Below are 23,508 nucleotides of genomic sequence, written 5' to 3'. Positions count from 1 at the left end.
ATTGTACATAAAAACTGTAACGACCACCTGCCCTGAATTTTGAATAACTGCTTGTTTTAAGCCTACACTCCAACCAAATCAATTCAGAGCATTGTGGATTCTTACTCACAGAACTCCTCATTTCCACTAACAGCCTATACTATTTATTTCTGTTCTGTGAGCTGATGCTATGACAAGAATTCAAATGCTTCGATGACCTGCTTTTGAAAGCTGCTGATATATTAAATGTCCCTAGTACTGATCACTATAATTTGTCTTTTTTTTTTTTTTTAATGGAGCAAGTCATTAGCAAATTGGCTCAAAATGTACAAGACTGGTTTCAATAACGAAAACAACAAAACCAACAACAAAAAGCAAAACAGGATTTGCAAACAGAGCTAGATTCCAATCCTAGGTTTGAAGTTTTGTAGGCTTGGGCAAGTAACCTCTAAACCAGCTTTCTTTTTTGGAAAATAAGGATAAACAAACCTACCTTCTAGGTTTGTTGGGAGGTTGACTGAAATCATGTGCAGCCTACAAACTGGCATGTAATCAAATGAACACCCGTGGTCAATAGCAGTATCTCCCTGGGCTGACCAGCCGCATCCTGGTGTGCAACCTGCCCTGGGCTCTGAAACCTGCATTAACAGTATTGGCTGATTGATCACTGAGCTTCAGCAATGGTTTTGAGAAGAGAGTCATCACAGGAAAGCAATGGGTTGGTACATTTTGTTTTCTAGGGGTCTAAATCTAAGATAGTAAAAGGAAAGAAAGGCTATGTCTTTAAAACCACAGTAAAGTAGAGAATTGAAGACTAAGTGAACCAAATACTAGCAACATACTTTAAACCTGGTTTACTGAAGTAATTGCTCACATCTACCCTTAGTTTGGGCTGTGACTCTCAAATTTACCTCTAACATACAAGAATCACAATGCTTCAGTATGTTCAATAGATTAAGTGCCAAGCTTAGGAGAATTCACAAATGAGCACTGAGGTTCTCAGGGAAAGTTCTCCATGGAAAACATTTGCCTATTCATAAATGTCTACCACTAGAGCTCTCTGCAATTTTACACACATGAAATTTCTCTGTGTTCAAAACATACTAAGCATCTGCAGGCAAGTAAATTGATACCAACATCAAAATGTAAACACATAAACCAGTAAGATTTTATAAGATCTGCCTTTTATGTTCTTTGTTTCATAGTCTATTAAAAAAAAAAGTATAGGATAAGCAAAATAGTTATCTAAATATAACTGCAGACATAGTTTTAGCCTTTCAACTACATTAATCCTTCAAGATCCTCTCTCATAGTTTATAATATCATTCAAATTTTACTCTAGACATTTATCCTTTCCATATGTTCCTAGCAGGAAACGTGCCTGAAAACTGAAATTCAGAGAGGACATATGATATCCAATAGTATAAAGCATTTTCAAGAGGCACAAAAGGACTGCTCTAATGAAAATACTTGTTGAATTTGGTTTTACTCAAATATTATCCAACCATCATTCCTTTGGTAACCATTGTTTTATTTCTAATGGTTTATTTTTTCAGAAACTCTTTGAATCTTCTTATAAGATGTTTTTATAACAAAGGTTATTATTTAAATTTTACTTCATATCTTCTCTAACTAAAATGTATACCTGAAGCCACTCACCCAATGAGACTTTCTCCCACCACTTTCTAAAACTGTAGGCATTATTGGATGTAATCGTATGAGCTGAGCAGGTCATAATTAGGTGAGATGAGACCATTGATGAAGCCAACAGAAGTTTACAATGTGTCATATCGCTCAAAAGATTAAAACTAAAACAATGGCCTGAAAGAGATCCATCGAATGATTATTATTTTTTGACAGTTTGCATTTTAATCTTGGGAATATAATTGTCCACACTTCTTTTAAAAAAGTCTGACATTAATATCTCTATGGAGTCCCTGAGTGGTGACAGGTTGGCAGTTTGAACCCACCCAGAAGTGCCTCAGAAGAATGTCTCGACGATCTGCTTCCAAAAGTCACAGCCTTGAAAACCTCATGGAGCATAGTTCTACTCTGCACCCATGGGGTCGCCATGAGTTGAAACTGACTTAACAGCAACGAGTTATTTTTGGGGGGGAGGGGAGAGGGCAGGGGAGGAAGGGGCTTTTTATTTTTTAATATATCTTTTTTTTAAGTAAGAGTACAAAATATTACCACTGGAGACCTCTCACAGCATCAATGGGTGAGTGAGGAGGCACAAGATGGATGGATAGTGAACGTGGGCTGAAACTTTGGATTATATAATAGGAAGACTTTAAAACACTTTAGAAAATAATGTAACAACAAAGTAAAATGTACCTGTATTGAAAACTCTCTTCATAAGGTCTTTATCTTCCTGATTTTCAAATTAAAAAATCTTTTGGACATGAGTTGCTTGGTTTCATAGTACAATATTCTTGAAGTTTTGCCACTAAAAGGGACTTCTGACATTAAAAGAACAATTAAATGCAACCAAGATAAGGATGGCAAACACATGGCAGAAATGATGCCACTCTTCTCTCCTTAGCACACTGCAGGCATTCATTCCAATAGAGCCCAATGAACTCAGGTGTGGCCTCTGAATTCCAGGCAGCCACTACTGGTCAATTAGAGATAACACAGCCCCGGTGGCGCAGTGGTTAAGTGCTTAGCTGCTAATCAAAAGGTTGGAAGTTCAAATCCACCAGCTGCTACTTGGAAACCCTATGGGCCAGTTCTACTCTGCCCTATAAAGTCGCTATGAGTCGGAATCGACTTGACTGCAATGCATTTTAAATCTATTTGCCATTCCTACAGCAGGGGCCTTGGCGTTTAATGAAAAAGCATAAGGAATATTTTCATAAAGTAAAAATCCCTTTTGTAATGTGTTTAATCAACTTTGTCTTTTTGGTGCATTTTAATTGCTATTTAATGGACTTGCTTAAATCAAAATATACCTCACAGCATTGTAGAAAAATTTCCCACAGCCTGCCAATAATAACAGAAAGCAGAAAGATGTGTTATAATCAAAGCTTATATTATAAAAAGGTCTATTTGGGCTTTTTTAATAACTTCATGTAAATTAAACGTGTAGTCTAAAATGTATACTTGAGTCTTCCCTGGGTACATGTCATCCAAATGTGTGTTAACATGATACTATCTAAAGAGCCTTGAACTAGAACTCAGAAGATCTGGCTGATAGAGTGAGCAAGCCCTTCAACATCTCTAGCGGCCAGTTTCTTCATCAGAAAATAACACGTATCAGATGGCTTTCCAATCCCTTCCTGCTTTGGGATCTATGGTTCACACCAGACAAAGCATGTGAATTGCCAACAGTTTCATTTCAGGAACTTGCCTTTTAAGGCCACTTTAAAACTTATCTAGCAGGAGTCCCTGCATATTATACTTTATTATCCACATTATTTAGCAGTATTAGAATCTCAATGTTCTAGTAAGTTCTGACATTTCTATCGGTAGCTTATTAAAGTCATTGACTAATAAAGAAATAAGTGAGTAAGTGAGGTTTGCATTATCTAATGTTACCACGTCACTAATGACTTTTGGAAAGCTTTCCATAATTCAATTGTAAATGTTTTAAATTAAGTAATGTTTTAAATACATATATATGTAACTACACGACATAATAGAACAGACACCTATGTACCTGTCATTCAGACTCAACAAAGGGTTTTGTAATTTTTGATCAAGACTTTTTAAGAGAGAAGACATTACAGAGGCAACTAAGGCTTCACCTTTCCTCAAATCTCCTTTGCCAGATTCCTTAAACTACCCAACCTTTAAATGTTCCTTGGTCTTAAGATGAGTTTTTTCTTTCTATACTTTTTCTCCCTGAATGATTTCATTCATTTCCTTAGGTGGAAAGACATAATTAAGAAGACACAAAAATTATCAGAAGACCTTAGTCATAGGGCCTTCTCCAAAGGATTCCACAACCTCTCCAGCCCCAACATTTTCTCTTAGTCATAGATTCATTATGTCCTACTTCCCACCCAACCCACATCTTAGTAGAAATTACCACTAGCTATTTCATTTTATTGCTTGCGGTCCCTGGATGATGTAAACAGTTAATGTGCTTGGGTGGTAACAGAAAGTTTGGTGGCTTGAGTCCACCCAGGGGCACTTCACAAGAAAAGTCTAACAATCTGCTTCCAAAAAATCAGTCACTGGAAAACTACACACATCACATTGCCATGAACAGGAGTTGACTCAATGGTTACTGGTTATTTCATTGCTTAAGTCAGGTATTATGGATCGAAGTGCGTCCCCCCAAAAAATGTGTTGTAAATCCTAACTTCTGCTCCTGTAATTTTAATCTCATTTGGGAATGGGTTTTCTTCATTATGTTAATGAGATAGTATTAGTGTAGGGTGTGTCTAAAGTCATTCTCTTTAGAGATGTACAAGAGATTAAACAGACAAGTGAGAAGCAGAGATGGGGGAAGATAGATGCCCTGTGTGCCTCATGAAGATCACCAAAAGCCAAGGAACACCAGACCTACAGATACTGAGAAGAGTTAAGGACTTTTCCCCAGAGCCATCAAAGAACTTATTCGCCTAGAGCTGGCACCCTGAATTTGGATTTAAATTCGTTTGTTAAAGCCACAAACTTGTATTTCAGTTCTAGTAGCAGTAGATAACTAAGACAGTCAGGTATTTCAGAGTCATTCCTGAGTTCTCTTTTCTTTTACTCCTCACATCCAACCATCTTCAAATATCATTGTTTCCACCTCAAAAGCATATTTTGTTTTTTTCCACTTCTCTTCATTTGTTCTTTTATCACCATAGTCCACCACGGCAATGTTCGTGGCCTGGGTTATTGCAAATTCTGTGTGGTCTCCTTTTCCATTCTTGCCCTCTGCAATTTATTCTTCATGTTGCATGAAAAGTAAATTTTCAATACAAAAATTAGACTACGTTACTAGGTTGATAAACCTATCAAAGGTTTCCCATTGCAATCAGAATAAAGCCCACGTTATGCTTCCAAGCCAAGAAGTTAGAGCCAAGCCATGGTGTTTTCAAACACCTCATGCATGTGCATGCAAAAGCTGGATGATGAATAAGGAAAACCAAAGAAGAATTGATGCCTTTGAATTGTGGTGTTGGTGAAGAATATTGAATATACCATGGACTGCCAAAAGAATGAACAAATCTGTGTTGGAGGAAGCACAACCAGAAAGCTCCTTAGAACCAAGGATGGTGAGACTACGTCTCACATACTTTGGACATGTTATCAGGAGGGATCAGTCCCTGGAGAAGGACATCATGCTTGGTAAAGTAGAGGGTCACCAAAAAAGAAGAAGATCCCCAATGAGATGGATTGACACAGTGGCTGAAACAATGGGCTCAAGCACAACAACTATTGTGAGGATGACACAGGACCAGACAGTGTTTCCTTCCATTGTACCTAGGGTCGTTATGAGTCAGAACCGACTCAACAGCATCCAACAACAAAACAACACTATCCCTTTAATCTCATTTCATGCCACTTATAGTCTGTTCACTGTGTTTGAAATACGCTGCCCACCCCATTCCAGTTTTTCAGATAAGCTTTTTCCTACCTCAGAGCTTTATCTTATGCTTTTCCCACTGTCTGAAATCTTTCCCCCATACAGCCTGGCTCCTTTAAAACCAAAGTAAACCCACTGTCGTCGAGTCAATTACGACTCATAGCGACCCTACAGGACAGAGTACAACTGCCCCACAGGGTTTCCGAGGAATGCCTGGTGGATTCGAACTGCCAGCCTTTTGGTTAGCAGCCATAGCTCTTAACCACTACGCCACCAGGGTTTCCTGGCTCCTTTACCGACACTTAATTAGAGGGCTACCAAAGGGGTCCACCAACCGCTCACCTAATCATACATTTTCTACCTGAGATTTTTTTTGTTTCCTTCTTTGATGTGTTACAATTTATAAGTATTTTATTTATTTGTCTGTTTTTAGTTTCTCACTCTCAGTGGAATATAAATTCTGGTAATTAATGGACATGTTTATCTTATTCATTTTTTTGCCCCAGCAAAATCACAATTCCTGTAACTTAAAAAAGAAAAAAACTTAATAGGTATTCAATAAACATGTTTTAAAGGAAATAAAATATTCCATTCAGTCTGGAAAAAAATAGATTCTTAGCTGCAAGCTCTTATCTTACTATTCCCCATATCACTAGACTAATAGTTTAGTTCTCTGACAAAAACCACTTTCAAGCCACAGATATTCAGGAAAATTAAATGAAATTTTATAGAAGTAAATAGAGAGAATTGTATTTTTCATTTTGATGGCCTGGAAGATTTATTTTGGATAGATATTTAGGTAGATGGGTTGATAGGCATGTGTCTGTCTGTCTGTTTGTGTGTGTATAGGCAATGACAAAAAAAAAAAATACAGTTCTTAAAATTATAATAATGCAGAAACATTATGGCATAGTGTTCAGTTAAAAAGCATAATACAAAATGGTAGTTTCAACATAGTCACAAGTACCCCCAAAAAAGATAAAAGTATATATTCATACATAAAAAGGGACGGTCACAGGCAAAAATGGAGAGGTGTATTAGGCTTTGTTATGAGAGACTTTTTATCTTTTCACAATTTCCTTCATGTTTTTACTTCTCTATCTTTTATACCATAATTAAGGACAAACTGCACAATAAAAATCCTGCTACAGGTAGTAGATACTTTACTACCGACTATTGTATTTTCTTTGAGCAATAGTGTATCTGCAGCCATGGAACAAGAGATCATTCTTAAGCAAAATTGGAGACAACAGAGCCATTTCAGCCAAATTAAATTATTTTTTTCATAACTGTTGCCAATATTTAGTCTTTTGGCCTTTTATCTATTCACAAAGCAAGTACACCACGAGAAACAAAATAAAATATAAGCCGTAAAGCCTGGACCTCATCACTCGGGACATGAAGGTAATAAAATTTTATTTCTTTGAAGTAAAATTTTTATTTCCTTGAGTTAGAAGGAAAAGAATGGTATTTTCACTTGAAACTTATCCAAAGACCATCAGCTTCCATTATACTTCATTCGTCAATAAACATTACTCTGTGAAAGGTACTGTTCTATACCCCCCCAAAATAAACAAACGAACCCTTGGCCATCAAGTCAATTCCAACTCATAGCAACCCTATAGGGACTCCATAGGACAGAGCAGAACCACCCCCATAGAACTTCCAAGGTTATAAATCTTTACAGAAACAGACTGCCACATCTTTCTCCTACTGAGCAACCGGTTGATTTAAACCACCGAACTTTGGGTTAGCAACTGTCTTCAGCTGGGTTTTCCAGAGAAGCAAAACTAGTAAAGCATATACATATTTATACAGAGAGAGATTTATACCAAGGAAATGGCTCACATGATTGCAGAAGCTGAAATGTTCCAAGTCTGTGGGTCAGGATAGAGGCATCTCCTGATTCACATAGCTGCAGGAGCTGCTGAACCCAAGATCAGTAAGTCAGAGAACAGGGCTCTTGCTCACAGGCTGCAAAGATCGATGAATCACAAGACCAACAGGTAAGACTCCAGGTAAGCTGTTAGCTTAAGTCCCAAGAACTGAAAGTCAGACAAACAGGAGTCAGCTGAAGGATCCAGAGTGATCATGTTATATCACATCTCATCATGGAAGTGATCACAAAATCATGACTGCCAAACCACTGAGAATCATGGACTAGCCAAGCTGACACACATTCTTAACCATCCAGTCCACCCTTTGTCAACGTGGCACCTATACTTATCTCCTTAAACCAAACATAATCTCTGAATAAAGACAATTATAAAGTCGTACTCACACCTAACGTGATACAACGCACCACACACATACAACCAAAAATGCACTAGCCTTGTTTACATCTCATATTTTATATGTGAAGAAAACAAAAATATTTGATGCACGTATACAAAGCAGAAATACTCATAACAATTACAGTCCTCATTTCTGCAACTGATCATGTGGTCCTAACTGGTATTTAGAACTACCTTCTTCCACCACCCATTCCATATTCCCTTTGCCCTAAGCAAGCCCCTCAGCTGGTAGTTGTTCTTTGCCAGTGGGGTGACCCAAACCTTCATTCCTGAAGGATCTAGGCCGTTAGTAGTCATGTAGTTTTACCATTAACTTTAATCACAGGGCATGGTAATACTAAGAGACACCCTAAGGGATCTCCTGTATTCCAGACACGCTCTTCTTTACCTCCATTATGTAATATCAATCCAACTTCCTCTTGGTAATCAAGATCAATCACACTAGCCAATATGGTAACTCCCTTCTTTGCCTGTTGATCCAGAGGTATACAGAGCCAAAGTGGCCTGGAGGCATTCTTAACTTCCAGTTCAATGGAATCCGTGATGTGTCTCCAGGTGGGAGCATTCCTCCCTTTGGAAATAAACCTCCTGACCTGCAGAGCATAAGGTTGCAGGGACAGGAGGCAAAAATTTTGCAAGTGGGTCACTAGAGGTAATAGTGAGTGGTGCCACTCCCATTTCCACCACTTGATTCTTGGACACATGAATCCTGGTTATGGGAGAAACAGCACCATATACTGGATGCTAGTTTAGAGCACATACAGCCTCCAGGAGAACATTGCCCTAACCCTGCAAGGTATGGCCACCTAGCTGGTACCATATTTGTATCTTCAGAAGGCCATTCCATTGTTTTATCAAGCCAGCCACTTCAGGATGATGGGGAACACGGTAAGAACAGTGAATTCCATGAGTATCAGCCCATTGCTGCACCTCATTTGCTGTGAAGGGAGTCCCTTGATCCTAGGTAATGCTGTGTAGGATAGCATGATGGTAGATAAGGCATTCTGTAAGTTCATGGATGGTAGTTTTGGCAGAAGCATTGCATGCAGGGAAGGCAAATCCACATCCAGGGAAAGTGTCTATTCCAGTAAGAACAAAACACTGCCCTTGCCATGATGGAAGTAGTCCAATATAATAAATTTGCCACCAGGTTGCTGGCTGATCACCTCAAGGGATAGTGCTATTGTGGGGACTCAGTGTTGGTCTCTGTTCCTGGCAGATTGGACACTCAGCAGTGGCTGTAGCCAAGATAGCCTTGGTGAGTAGAAGTCCGTGTTGCTGAGCCCATCCCTAACCTCCATTCCTGCCACCATAGCCACTTTATTCATGAGCCCACTGAGCAATGGCGGAAGTGGCTGGGGAAAGAGGATGACTGGTTTCCACAGAACATGTCATTCTATCTGCTTGATTGCTAAAATCCTCCTCTGAGAAGGTCACCCTTTGGTGAGCATTCACATGGGACACAGATATTTTCACTTCTTTGACTCATTCAGAGAGGTCTAGCCACATACCTTGCCATGTATTGAATTGTGTCCCCGCAAAATATGTGTCAACTTGGTTAGGCCATGATTCCCAGTATTGTATGGTTGGCCTCCATTTTGTGATTGGAATTTTATGTTAAAGGGCATCAGGGTGAGATTGTAACACCCTTGCTAATGTTGCATCCCTGATCCAATGTAAAGTGAGCTTCCCTGGAGTGTGGCCTGCACCACCTTTTATCTTGTTGTTCTTGCTGTTAGGTGCCATCGAGTCAGTTCTGACTCATAGTGACCCTACGCACAACAGAATGAAACACTGCCCAGTCCTGAGCCACCCTTACATCGTTGTTATGCTTGAGCTCATTGTTGCAGCCACCGTGTCAATCCACCTTGTTAAGGATCTTCCTCTTTTCCGCTGACCCTGTATTCTGGCAAGCGTGATGTCCTTCTCCAGGGACTGATCCCTCCTCACAACGTGTCCAAAGTATGTAAGATGCAGTCTCGCCATCCTTGCTTCTAAGGGGCCTTCTGGTTGTACTTCTTCCAAAACAGATTTGCTCATTGTTCTGGCAGTCCGTGGTATATTCGATATTCTTCGCCAACACCACAATTCAAAGGCGTCAATTCTTCTTCGGTTTTCCTTATTCATTGTCCAGCTTTCACATGCATATGATGTGACTGAAAACACCATGGCTTGGGTCAGGCGCACCTTAGCGTTCAAGGTGACATCTTTGCTCTTCAGTGCTTTAAAGAGGAGATTTACCCAATGCAATGTGTCTTTTAATTTCTTGACTGCTGCTCCCATGGCTGTTGATTATGGATCCAAGCAAAATAAAATCCTTGACAACTTCAGTCTTTCTTCGTTTATCAAGACGTTGCTCACTGGTCCAGTTGTGAGGATTTTTTTTTATGTTGAGGTGCAGTCCATACTGAAGGCTGTGGTCTTTAATCTTCATTAGTAAGTGCTTCAAGCCCTCTTCACTTTCAGCAAGCAAGGTTGTGTCATCTGCATAACACAGGTTGTTAATGAGTCTTCCCCCAATCCTGATGCCCTGTTCTTCTTCATATAGTCCAGCTTCTCAGAGTATTTGCTCAGCATACACATTAAATAGGTGTGGTGAAAGAATACAACCCTGATGCACACCTTTCCTGACTTTAAACCAATCAGTATCCCCTTGTACTGTCTGAACAACTGCCTCTTGATCTATGTAAAGGTTCCTTATGAGCACAATTAAGTGTTCTGGAATTCCCATTCTTCACAATGTTATCCATAATTTGTTACAATCCACACAGTCGAATGTCTTTGCATAGTCAAAAAAACACAGGTAAACATCCTTCTGGTATTCTCTGCTTTCAGCCAGGATCCATCTGACATCAGCAATGATATCCCTGGTTCCACGTCCTCTTCTGAAACTGGCCTGAATTTCTGGCAGTTCCCTGTTGATATACTGCTGCAGCCATTTTTGAAAGATCTTCAGCAAAATTTTGCCTGCATGTGATATTAATGACATTGTTCTATAACTTCCACATTTGGTTGGATAACCTTTCTTGGGAATAAGCATAAATACGGATCTCTTCCAGTCAGCTGGCCAAGAAGCTGTCTTCCATATTTCTTGGCATAGACGAGTGAGCACCTCCAGTGCTGCATCTGTTTGTTGAAACATCTCAATTGCTTTTTCAGCTTGAGAAACACAGAGCATGTTCTTCCCTTTTGGTTTTCCGTCTCCAGCTCTTTACATGTGTCATTATAATACTTTGCTTTGTCTTCTTGAACTCTCCTTTGAAATCTTCTGTTCAGTTCTTTTACTTCATCAATTCTTCCTTTTGCTTTAGCTGCTCGACATTTGAGAGTAAGTTTCAGAGTCTCCTGTGACATCCATCTTGGTCTTTTCTTTCTTTCCTGTCTTTTCAATGACCTCTTGCTTTCTTCATGGATGTCCTTCCACAACTCATCTGGTCTTCAGTCACTAGTGTTCAATGTGTCAAATCTATTCTTGAGATGGACTCTAAATTCAGGTGGGATATACTCAAGGTCATATTTTGGCTCTCGTGGGCTTGCTCTGATTTTCTTCAGTTTCGGCTTGAACTTGCATATGAGCAATTGATGGTCTGTTCCACAGTTGGCCCTGGCCTTGTTCTTAATGATGATATTGAGCTTTTCCATTGTCTCCTTCCACGGATGTAGTCAATTTGATTTCTGTGTGTTCCACCTGGTGAGGTCCATGTGTACAGTCGCCGTTTATGTTGGTGAAAGAAGGTATTTGCAACGAAGAAGTCGTTGGTCTTGAAAAATTCTATCATTTGATCTCTGGCATTGTTTCTATCACCGAGGCCATATTTTCCAACTACTGATCCTTCTTTTTGTTTCCTACTTTTGAATTCCAATCACCAGTAATTATCAATGCATCCTGATTGCATGTTCAATCAATTTCAGACTGTAGCAGCTGATAAAAAATTTCTATTTCTTCATCTTTGGCCCTAGTGGTTGGTGTGTAAATTTGAATAATAGTTGTATTAACTGGTCTTCCTTGTAGGTGTGTGGATATTATCCTACCACTGACAGCGTTGTACTTCAGGATAGATCTTGAAAAGTCCTTTTTGACAATGAATGCAACACCATTCCTCTTCAAGTTGTCATTCCCAGCATAGGAGACTATATGATTGTCCAATTCAGAATGGCCAATACCAATCCATTTCAGCTCACTAATGCCTAAGATATCAGTGTTTATGTGTTCCGTTTCATTTTTGACAATTTCCAATTTTCCTAGATTCATAGTTCGTACACTCTAGGTTCCGATTATTAATGGATGTTTACAGCTGTTTCTTCACATTTTGAGTCATGCCACATCAGCAAATGAAGTTCCTGAAAGCGTTACTTCATCCATGTCATTAAGGTCAACTCTACTTTGAGGAGGCAGCTCTTCTCCAGTCATCTTTTGAGTGCCTTCCAACCTGGGGGCTCATCTTCCAGCACTATATCAGACAATGTTCCACTGCTATTCATAAGGTTTTCACTGGCTAATGGACCTTTTATCTTGCAAGAGATAAAAGAAAAGGGAAGCAAGCAGATGAGGGGACCTCATACTAGCAAGAAAGCAGTGCCAGGAGCAGAGCACGTCCTTTGGACCTGGGGTTCCTGTGTGGAGAAGCTGCTAGTCCAGGGGAAGATTGATGACAAGGACCTTTCTCCAGATCCCACAGAGTGAAAGCCTTCCCTGGAGCTGACTACCTGAATTTGGACTTCTAGCCTACTAGACTGAGAGAAAATAATTTTCTGTTTGTTAAAGCCATCCACTTGTGGTATTCCTGTTATAGCAGCACTAGGTGAATAAAACATACCTCTTCCCCATACCGTCTTGTCTCTAATTTTCCAGTCATATTCCTTCCAAGTCCCTGATCATCCAGCCAAACCATTGGCCACAGCCTATGAATCAGCAAATAATCACACATCTGGCCATTTCTCCTTCCAAACAAAGTGAACAGCTAGGTGCACTGCTCGAAGTTCTGCCCACTAGGAGGATCTCCCTTCACCACTGTCCTTCAGAGAGGTCTCAGAAAAGGGCTATAGTGCTGCAGCTGTCCACTTTCGACTGGTACCCACATATCATGCAGAACCATCTGTAAACCAGGCATTAGTTTTCTCTTCCTAGTCAACTGATCATAAGGAACTCACCATGAGGCCATAAGTGCAGGTTTAGAGTTGGAAGGTAATGTGACAAGAGTGGAGACCATGGACATTTGGGTTACTTCCTCATGCAACTTACTTGTGCTTCAGGTTCTGCTCAGGCCCAATCTTGTATATACCACTTCTATTTAATGATGGAATGCTACTGTGCACTTCCAAATTTATGAATCTGTGGGTCAAACAACACTGAGTACATGATGGGCAGCTCAGGCTGCATAGTGATCTGACGTCCCATGGTTAATCATTCAGTCTCTACCAAAGCCCAGTAACAAGCCAACAGCTGTTTCTCAAAAGGAGAGTAGTTACCTGTAGAGAATGGCCAGGCTTTGCTCCAAAATCCTAAGGGTGTACACTGTGATTCACCAATAGGGGCCTGCCAAAGACTCCAAGCTGCATCTCTATCTGCCACTGCCACTTCGAGCACCATAGGATCAGCTGGATCATATGGTCCAAAGGGAAGAATGCCTAGCACGGCATCCCGAATCTGTTGCTGAGCCTTCTTTTGTTTTGGGCCACACTCAAAACTAGCAGCTTTTCGAGTCACTTGATAAATAGGCCGGAGTAGCACACTCAAATGAGGGAGATGCTGCCTCCAAAATCCAAAGTGGCCCAATAGGCTTTTTCCTCCTTTTTAGTTGTGGGAGAAGCCAGATGCAATAACTTATCCTTCACTTTAGAGGGAATATCTAGACATATCTCACACCACCAGACCCCTAGAAATTTCACCAGAGTGGAAGGCACGTGAATTTTTATGGGATTAATTTTCCACCTTCCAGCACGCGAAATGTTTTACCAGTAAGTTTCATTGATACTTTTTCCTTACTAGGTCCACTCAGCATAATGTCATCAATGTAATGGACCAGTGTGACATCTTGCGGAAGGGACAGGTGATCAAGGTCCCTGCGGACTAAATTATGACATAGGGATGGAGAGTCGATGTAGCTCTGAGGTAGGCAACTGAATGTGTATTGCTGTCCTTGCCAGCTGAAGGCAAACTGCTTCTGATGATCTTTCAAAAAAGGTATGGAGAAAAAGGCATTAGCCAGACCAATACCTGCATACCAGGTAACATGACAAGTATTAATTTGCTCAAGCAATGAAACTACATCTAGAACAGCAGCTGCATTTGGAGTCACCACAAGGTTAAATTTTCAATAATCCACTGTCATTCTCTAAGATCCATCTCTTTTTTGCACAGGCTAAATAGGCTAGTTGAATGGGGTTGTCATGGGAATCACCACCCTTGTATCCTTCTAGTCCTTGATGATGGCAGTAATCTCTGCATTACCTCCAGGAATGCAGTATTGCTTTTGGTTTACTGTTTTTCTAGGTAGGGCAGTTCTAATGGCTTCCACTTGGCTTTTACTACCGTAACAGCCCTTACTGCATTTGTCAGAGATTCAGTGTGAGGCTTCTGCCAGTTGCTGAGTATATCTATTCCAATTATGCATTTTGGAACTGGGGAATTACTATAGGATGGGTTTGGGGATCCAGTGGAACTACTGTGAGATGGACGTGAGCTAAGAATCCATTAAAAATCTGAACTCCATATGCCCTCACTCTGACTGGAGGGCCACAGTGACATTTTGAGTCTCCTGGAATTAGTGTCAGTTCAGAGCCAGTATCCAGTAAACCCAAAAAGTCTGATTATTTCCTTTTCTTCAATGAACAGTCACTCTCATAAAAGGCTGTATATCCCTTTGGGGAAGACTGGGAGAAAGATTAACAGTATAAGTTTTGGGCAGTGTATTGGAGTCTTTCCTCAAGTCGACCCAGCCTCCCCTTCACTCAAGGGATTGTGGGTCTTTAAACTCATTCAAGTCTGGGAATTGATTGAGGTGCGGTGATTCTCTATTCTGGTGATTCGAGTTAGACTGCTGTTCACTTGATCTCAAATTCATTCGATTGTACAGATTGAGTAAATATTTAGTAGATTTCCTACTTATTTCCCTCCTAGGGACACTGTGACTAAGTAGCCAACACCATAAATCTATAGGAGTCAGACTATTCTGATTACTGCTTCAACTCTGCTGTCCATTATGGTAACCATGCCCATCTTGTCTTTGTGGATTGAGTACTGCTACTTGGCCTCTACTATCATGGGGTCCAATCAGCCCCATTGTAGTTAGGTGTCTTAATTCAGTTAGGGCAGTTCCCCCTGTCAAATCTGACTTACATAAAATAGCAATCTTCAGGGATGCTGGGGTTCCCTTCACATATTTGTTCCTTACTGTTGTAAAAGTTATGTCTTCTGAGGCCTCTGTGAGTGGGTCTGTGGGTCTAACCTGATAAGTCCATTCTAGCATGCCAATTTCTCTAAGCCTTTGGACACTTTCTTCTACAGTATACCAAGGCAGGTCTAGTACTTCAGCTTGATTTAGTGTAGGTCACCATATAATCCATGCTACAGCGACCCAACCAAATAGACTATTAGATCCTGTCCTAACTTCTCAAGCTGAAACATTGAATGAAGAATCTGTGACTAGTGGGCCATATCAATAAACTCAGACTGATTCATCTTTACGTTCCTCACACCATTATCACACACTTTTATTACCAATTCCCACACATATTCTCCAGGTTTCTGTTTATACATATTAGAAAAGTCAAGCAGTTCTTTTGGAGTGTAGCGTATCTCCTCCTGGGTCACACTTTGCACTTCACATTTTGGGGCTCACTGGAACTTAAGTCTACTTATAGGTCCAGAAGCCAAGCTTGGTAGTAGGGAAATGTTTTGAGAACATTCAGCATTGCCTTGAAAAGAATCTGCCTCAGGCGATGCCCCAGGCAATGACTCAGACAAAGGCTCTTTAGACACAGCTGGGTTAATCTCATTAGATGGGGGTGGAGGAGCTAATGATTTTACTTGCGAGGGTGGTTTAGAAGACAAACATGGAGTAATCTCTTCAGATGGGAGTAAGAGGGCTGGTTCTGTTGGCAGGAGTGATTTGGGGTTCAGTGTCTCCAGCTCCTGATTATCTGTCCCCATCCCAAGTTTTGGGACTCTGTTTCTTCCCAGTCAATGCCCTTTCTTTAACTTCAGACACCTCTCAATGTTAGCACTTGAGTTGGTCTTGTAATTCAGCCACTCTTACGATAAGATTGCGGGTTTGGTTTTCAGCAATATCAGCTCCGTTACTACGAGAAATAAAACTTTCTTTCAAGGCACAAGTGGAAACTTTTGTGTGGCATTTTATGTGGTGTTTGAGCTTTGACTCTGATGCCCCGAGCTCATCATTTTCTTTCACCAGTGTGTCCAGAGATAGTAATACCAACCAACCAGCTTCCTTACACTTCTCACTGTGACAAAATTTAAAAAGGTATCACACATGCAATCACCCAAAGCCTCATCTTTCACCAATACCTAATCTATTGGTGGTGATATTTTGCATATTTGTATTGCCACCTGATGGCATAGATTAACAGTGCCCTCTTTACTACTGGAATCAGAGTCATCAACATCTTTGGTACTGAAAAAGTGGGGTGCAGCTCTAACAGGTGCCTACAATGTTGAAGCAGTTTTGAAATTGTGAATGGGTAGAGGCTGGAAGAGTTTTAAAGTACATAAAGTGAAAGCCTAGGTTGCCTTGAAGAGACTTTTAGAATTATGGACATCAAAGACAATTCTGGTGAGGATTCAGAAGGAAGTGAATAGAGCTATTACATTGGAGGTGGCGCAGTTGGCGATAAGCAGCAGCAGAGAAATGGCAGTAGCAGAACCAAGAGACTAGCACAAGATGGTGCTGGAGCTGACCCATGAAGCAAGAGAGCTGACTGCCTTTGGCAGAAAGCTTCCTGGCAGAGTGGGGTGCCTCTGGGCACTTATCTGTGGAGCTAGGCTTGCTGACATATGGAGCAAGAGAGCTGAGTGCCTTCCTGCCAAAGTTTCCTAGCAGGGTGGGGTGCCTCCAGGCACTTATTGGTGGAGCTACAGAGCTTTGGAACACTTGCCCTATCAGGGTCAATGCTGGCAGCAAGGCCCAAGGGGCCAAGAGTCCAAAGAACCAGGAAGCAGAAGCTGAAGAAACAAGGAACACAGGAAATAGGGCTGCCTCAGTCTCAAAGGGTAGGGCCACAACCTCTGGTGTCTTAAAGGGTGGAGTCAACACTCAGATGGACTAGGAGAATGAGTTGTGCTCTGGTGGACCTGGAAGGTGGAGCTGAAGCCCAGGGCCAAGGGACCTCCCCTCAGAATCCAGAAAGTGTTGCCAACACCCAGAGTCTGGAGGGCAGGGCCATTGTATAAATGGTCTCAGAGAACAGAGGGTTATTTTCAAGCCTTGATGGCTAATGTAATATATTCTGCTGACTTGCTTGGTGCCTGTTATCCCTTCTTTCCCTTCAATTTCTCCCGTTTGTAATGGAAATGTCTAGCTTATGCCTGCCTGTTCCACCATTGTGCTTTGGAAGCATATAACTTGCATTCTAGATTTTACAGATGAAGAGGAATTTTTGGATTTTGGACTTGGAATTGATCTAAAATTTTTGCTATGATATGATGGGGTGAATGCATTTTACATGTGACAAGGACATGAATTTTGGGAGGTCAAAGGGTGGAGTGTTATGGATTGAACTGTGTTCCCCCAAAAAATGTGCATCAACTTGGCCAGTCCATGATTCCCAGGATTGTGTGATTGTCCACCATTTTGTCACGTGTGATTTTACAATGGTGCAAATCCTGCCTCTAAAATGTTAATGAGGTGGGATTACAGGCAGTTCTGTTAATGAGGCAGAACTCAATCTACAAGATTAGGTTTTGTCTTAAGGCAATAAGACATAAGATATAATGTGAGATAGAAAAAAGAGAAGTGAGCAGAGAGACAGGGGACCTCATACCACCAAGACACAAGAGCCAGGAGCATAGCATATCCTTTGGACCTGGGGTCCCTGCACTGAGAAGCTCCTTGACCAAGGAAGATTGGTGACAAGGACTCTAGCCCAGAGCTAACTGAGAGAGAAAGCCTTCCCCTGGAGCTGGCATCCTGAATTCAGAATTCTAGCTTCCTAACCTGCGACAGAATAAATTTCTGTTTGTTAAAGCCATCCCCTTGTGGTACCTCTGTTATAGCAGCGCTAAATAACTAAGACAGCGACTGAGCACTTTAACCACTGTGCCACCAGGGCTCCTTCTGTTCCACCCAGTAGGCCATGAATATAGTAAAGTGCCATCTCTACCTTAACTAAAAACTGTAGCAAACAGCTCATCTTTGTTAAATGTGCTACTCCAGCCCTTTGGCCAAGGGCTAGGTGAGCACAAGCAAAGGCAAGTTGAATTCTCCTCTGAAGAGGGTTTCTAGGGAAGATGACTTTTGTACAAGAGTTTAAGGGTTTCACCAAGCACAGAATAAAGAAAATACCAATTAACATTGAAAACAGGATAAGTAAGGTCATGTGAAATACAGGTTTTAAAATCTCCTCATCATTCTTGACTAGAAGAATAGACAAAAGATGAAAGAAATAGTATTTTCTTTCCTATATAGAGCTGACTTGTCATTTAATAAGAAGCCATTTGTTCAGTTATATGCACTTTATAATGGGCAATGAATCTAACTTATTAACTTTATTATAAACATCATCTTTCATTAAAAAACTCAAGACAAAAATACTAGCAGAATTCATAGACTTATCCAAACTTCCTGAGGGACTGAATTACTGGCCTGAGGGCTGGTGACCATGGTCTCAGGGGACATCTAGCTCAGTTGGCATACCACAGTTTATAAAGAAAATGTTCTACTTTCTTCTTGGTGAGTAGTGTCTGGGGTCTTAAAAGCTTGTGAGTGGCCACCTAAGGTACTCCGCTGATCCCACCCCATCTGGAGCAAAGGAGAATAAAGAAAACCAAAAACACAAGAGAAAGATTAGTCCAAAGGACTAATGGACCACATCTACCACAGATGGTACCACAGACTCAGCCTCCACCAGACTGAGTCCAGCACAACTAAATGGTGCCTGGCTACCACCACCAACTGCGCTGACAGGGATCACAATAGAGGACCCCAGACATAGCTGGAGAAAAATGTAGAACAAAATTCTAACTCACAAAGACCAGACTTACTATCCTGGCAGAGACTGGAGAAACCCCAAGAGTATGAACCGTGGACACCTTTTTAATTCAGTACTAAAGTCACTCCTGGTGTTCACCCTTCAGGCAAAGCTTAGTCAGGCCCATAAAACAAAATTAGACTAAATGGGCACACTAGCTCAGGGGCAAGGACAAGAAGGCAGGAGGAGCCAGGAAAGCTGGTAACGGGAAAACTAAGGTCAAGAATGGGAGAGTATTGACATGTCATGGGGTTGCCAACCAATGTCACAAAACAATATTTGTATTAGTTGTTTAATAAGGGACTAATTTTCTTATAAACTGTCATCTAAAGTAAAATTAGAAAAATCTTAAAAAATACTAGAAGAAGATGTCATAATATACTTAAGCTGAAACAAATTCTACTGGTTATATAATGAATAAATTTTAAAAAATTGGGTGCACAACAATTCATATTCTACCTGAAGGGTGGCAGAAAATTGTTTTTGGATTTATTTTTTAAATCTAATTTAAGCAGATGAATTTTGATGGGTATTTGATTTGTCTTCCTTTTAAAGGAAAATGCTATCATATGAGACAATAAATATTAGTTAACAATATAAGTAATTTTAATACAAAATTGTATCTGCTACAAGGCAGTCAGAAACACCTGTAACAAATCTCCCATATCTAAATTGTAAATACAGTACACACTTTTTTTATACAAGCTTTCCCTCATACAATACAGAAGGATCATAGGAACCAACGGACTTTTAATTTGATGTCTTGAAAGGGGCAAAATGAAAGACACATGTGAACTTAACAGCCATTAACAAATTCACAGAACGCTGCAGACATGCATATATGATCAAAATATGTTTATATTTTGGGAAAATATATAAGAAATTATACTGTCCAAGTCATGACTTCTTTTTCATCATGCCTATTGCATGTGATCAGGCCAAACTGTGCAACGGCAAACACCACCACATTCCCTGTCAGTATTCCATGCTTTAATTCCACAGAGAGCTCCTATTTCATGTGTTTTTCATTTTTAAGTTCTGCCTCCTTGAATTCTATTTCATCTCTTTTGGCTTTTACCAAGGCCAAAGGAATCTCCAGCAAATAAAAAATGCGAACATCCAGTGATTACTGGAATTCTGCCCACCCAATGTCGAAACAACCTTAACTTTAAAGTTAATGAGTTCATTTAGTACACTACCAAATCAGCATCCAGATTCTAAAGACTGAGAACAACATGTTTTATTAACAACATTGACTGTGATGACTTTAGCTAATGTCTTTCCTTTTGTTCTATCTCCAGGAATATTCACAGGGATGTTCACCACAGGAAAGATCAATCTCTAAACATCAGTCTCTAAACAGCACCCAGGCTAAAGAATCTCTAATCCACCTCCCTATACACTACACCCTCCCCTGGCTATAAAGGGTCTCAACAAAATATTCACCCAAAGTGGCAAATTAGAGCCTCCAAAATTTCCCTGCCAAATGGGAAAAACCTATACAGATCTGTCATGTAAGCACAACTGAAAAAAGAAATTCCACTCTTCTGCATCTAGACCTCTCATAAGAAATCTTTTCATCTTTGCAGTCTTTAAAGGCCCATAGCATGCGATGATCCGAAAGACTGAATATCCATGTGAATATTGCTTTTCAGAAGTCTTCAGTAAATTTTGTGAAACTAGTGTCTTGGGAAAGTGGAGCATTGAGTTACTAATTACTAGAAAAAGAAATTATCAGGCTTCAATTTTCAAAAGAGCTACCCAATTACCCACACTCTTTGTTGCCTCATTATGAATATATGTATGTAGAACAATTGGAATTTTATCACTAAACTGAAGTTGGACTTACTTTTGCAATTAGAATGCATTAAAGAGCCTCTCTCACCATGAATTTTATAAGCAGATTTCAAAGATACTAAGAAATGTGTTTCTTGCTTCCCTAAATGCAAATAGTACATGAAATTTTATATACCAACCTTCATTTTATATACTGCTGCTTCGTTTTGGTGTTTTCTTACATCAAATGTTTATATGTTAAATTTCAGCCAAAGGCTCATATGACTAAATTACTCATTGTATAGCATTCTCCCACACAAAACGTGGAAAAACAGTCTTCTGGAATTCATTAAAAATATATTTCTAAGTGTATGTTTTCGACATAGATGTTCCAAAAAACAATTCAATGTGAAAAATATTTGACTCATTTGGCTTGTACTAATGACATGAAGGTTTTTTTTGTTGTTGTTGTTAATCATATTCCATTTCTTTTAGCTCTTATTCTTAATTTCTAAAATTAATTTATCTTCTCATCTAAGACATTTTTTTTGTTCACTTTACTGCCATATTTTTATGTAAACAACACCCGCCTTCTACATTTGTTTGCCAACCGTGCCCTCCCTCCTCAGAAGGTATTCTCACAAGTGGACTAGGCTAATTTTTTTGCAGAAACATATAAAAAAAAAAAAATTGGCATAGCAGTACCTATGAAAATATCTCATTGGGGGGAGGTTAAAAAAATCAGCATAGCACGCTTACAAAAATGCCTCGTAGAAGGTGCACCTTATTTGTGTAACAGTAAAGTATGTCCCCGGCAGTATGTAAAGCTCAGGAGACTTTAAGATGGCTAGAATATAGTCCCTGTGATAGGATCAGGCTACAACGGTGGTGGTTGGGATGGAGAGATGTGAGTGGAAGGTAGACAAATTTAAGAGATGTCTAGATACCACATCACCATGACACGATGATTGGATATGCCAAGAGAGAGAGGTCAAAGAAGAGTCCTAGGTTTTTGGAGTTGGCAACAAGGTTTCTGGTGGTACCATTATCAAAGCTAGGAAGAACAGAAGAAGGAACAGATTCAGGGAAGGTAGACCAAGATGAAAAGTTGAGTTTTAGAGCTGCTGAGTTTGCAGTACCTGCAAGCTATCTAGATGACCATGTCTAATAGACAATTGAAATCTGGAAAGACATCAGTCTCTGGATAAAAATTAGGAGATGAATGAGACTACACAGGATGTGTGACTAGAATGAAAAGAAGACGTAGGCCAAAATCCTGCGAAATACTAACATTTATGGAAAAGATGGAGGTAGAGGAGCCTGCAAAAGAAGCTGAGAAGGAATAGCCAGAAAATGAAAGTAAGGAAAAATTCCAGGGGCATCTGGCGTTAGGGACTCCACGGGAACGGTATATTCTGAGGAAGAAGATTTGAAAGACAAGTAAGTCAAAGGCTAAGAAGTAACCATAAGATTTAGTGTTAAGGAAACCATTGCTGATTTTCAATAGGACAGTCTCGGTGGACTGGAAAGTGAAAGGGAAACCGGGAAAAAGTAACGGAGACAGTGACTGCAGAGACTTCTTTCGTCCTGGAGAGAGAGAAGGCAGAGGATGGGAGGGATCTGGAGCTAAGAAAAGCTTTTAGTTTTTAAAAAGAGTAAGGCGGTATTGTTTAGCTACTCATAGAAGGGAACCTGTGGAAGAGAAGAGATTAAAGATAAAAGCATGAAGGAATACAGCATCAGTGACCTCACGTTAAAAAAAAAAAAAAGCAATACCCTGAATGTGACTTTGTTATAAATACATAATTTTTCCCCAAATCTAGTATTACTATTTCTCCTTATAATTAGCACTTTCTGGCTGATTATTTGCTTACTTATATACTACTCCCTTCCACAAAAAATTTTAACTAGAAGTGGGAATTTGGGCTAAGAAGACTAAGGACAATAAAGCAATAAAGCCAGGTATAATTTATATATATATTTATATATACACAATTTTGTACGTTTTCTAGATATGAGTTAAATTTTGACTCTGGGCTTCCTAGCAACCAAAGCAAAGAGAGAAACATAAAATGTTACAAGGCTCAGTGTCTATAAAATATAAACAAACTAGTGGCCCAGAAGAGACATCGCTGCTTCTCCTTAAATCAGGATTGAAGAGAAATTTCTGTCATTGTTCTCACAAGAATGACACAATGAGAAAAAAAACTGCCTTCCTTAAAACTAATAAAGCAACAAATTTTAAACACCTATTTTTTAAAATGTGCCTCTAATATATCCTAAAAAAAAAAAAAAAAAACACTAACTCTGCAATTTACTAGGTTCCAAGAACACAGAACTCTTAAGGGCCTGGTTTAATATAGGGCCTAATTTAGAATATCTTTAAAAAAACAAAAACAAAAAAATCAAACCCGTTGCCATCTAGCCAATTCCAACTCATAGTGACCCTATAGGACAGGGTAGAACTGCCCCATTGAGTTTCCAGGGAGTGGCTGGTGGATGAAAGCTGCCAACATTTTGGTCAGCAGCCAAGCTCTTAACCACTGCACCACCAGGGCTTCTGGAACATCTTTGAGAAATGGAAAGCTGTATGCTCTGCAAGTATACTTTTATAAATAGTATTGAATAGTATTTCTCTTGACTAGCATTATAACAAGGTTTAGTAGGCAGAGAATTTAAGGTTGTAGCTTATTGCAAGAACTACAAATGCAGCCAGACAATCAATCATGA

General features: G+C 39.9%; 1 pseudogene; it reads right to left on the bottom strand.

Annotated features, from left to right (window-relative positions):
* LOC126076295 (uncharacterized) overlaps window positions 1–23,508 on the bottom strand; it is an 84,734-nt pseudogene that overhangs the window by 41,644 nt on the left and 19,582 nt on the right.

The sequence above is a fragment of the Elephas maximus genome, chromosome 4 (assembly GCF_024166365.1).
Source record: "Elephas maximus indicus isolate mEleMax1 chromosome 4, mEleMax1 primary haplotype, whole genome shotgun sequence".
Lineage (NCBI taxonomy): Eukaryota > Metazoa > Chordata > Mammalia > Proboscidea > Elephantidae > Elephas > Elephas maximus.
This window is presented reverse-complemented; position numbering and strand designations above follow the sequence as displayed.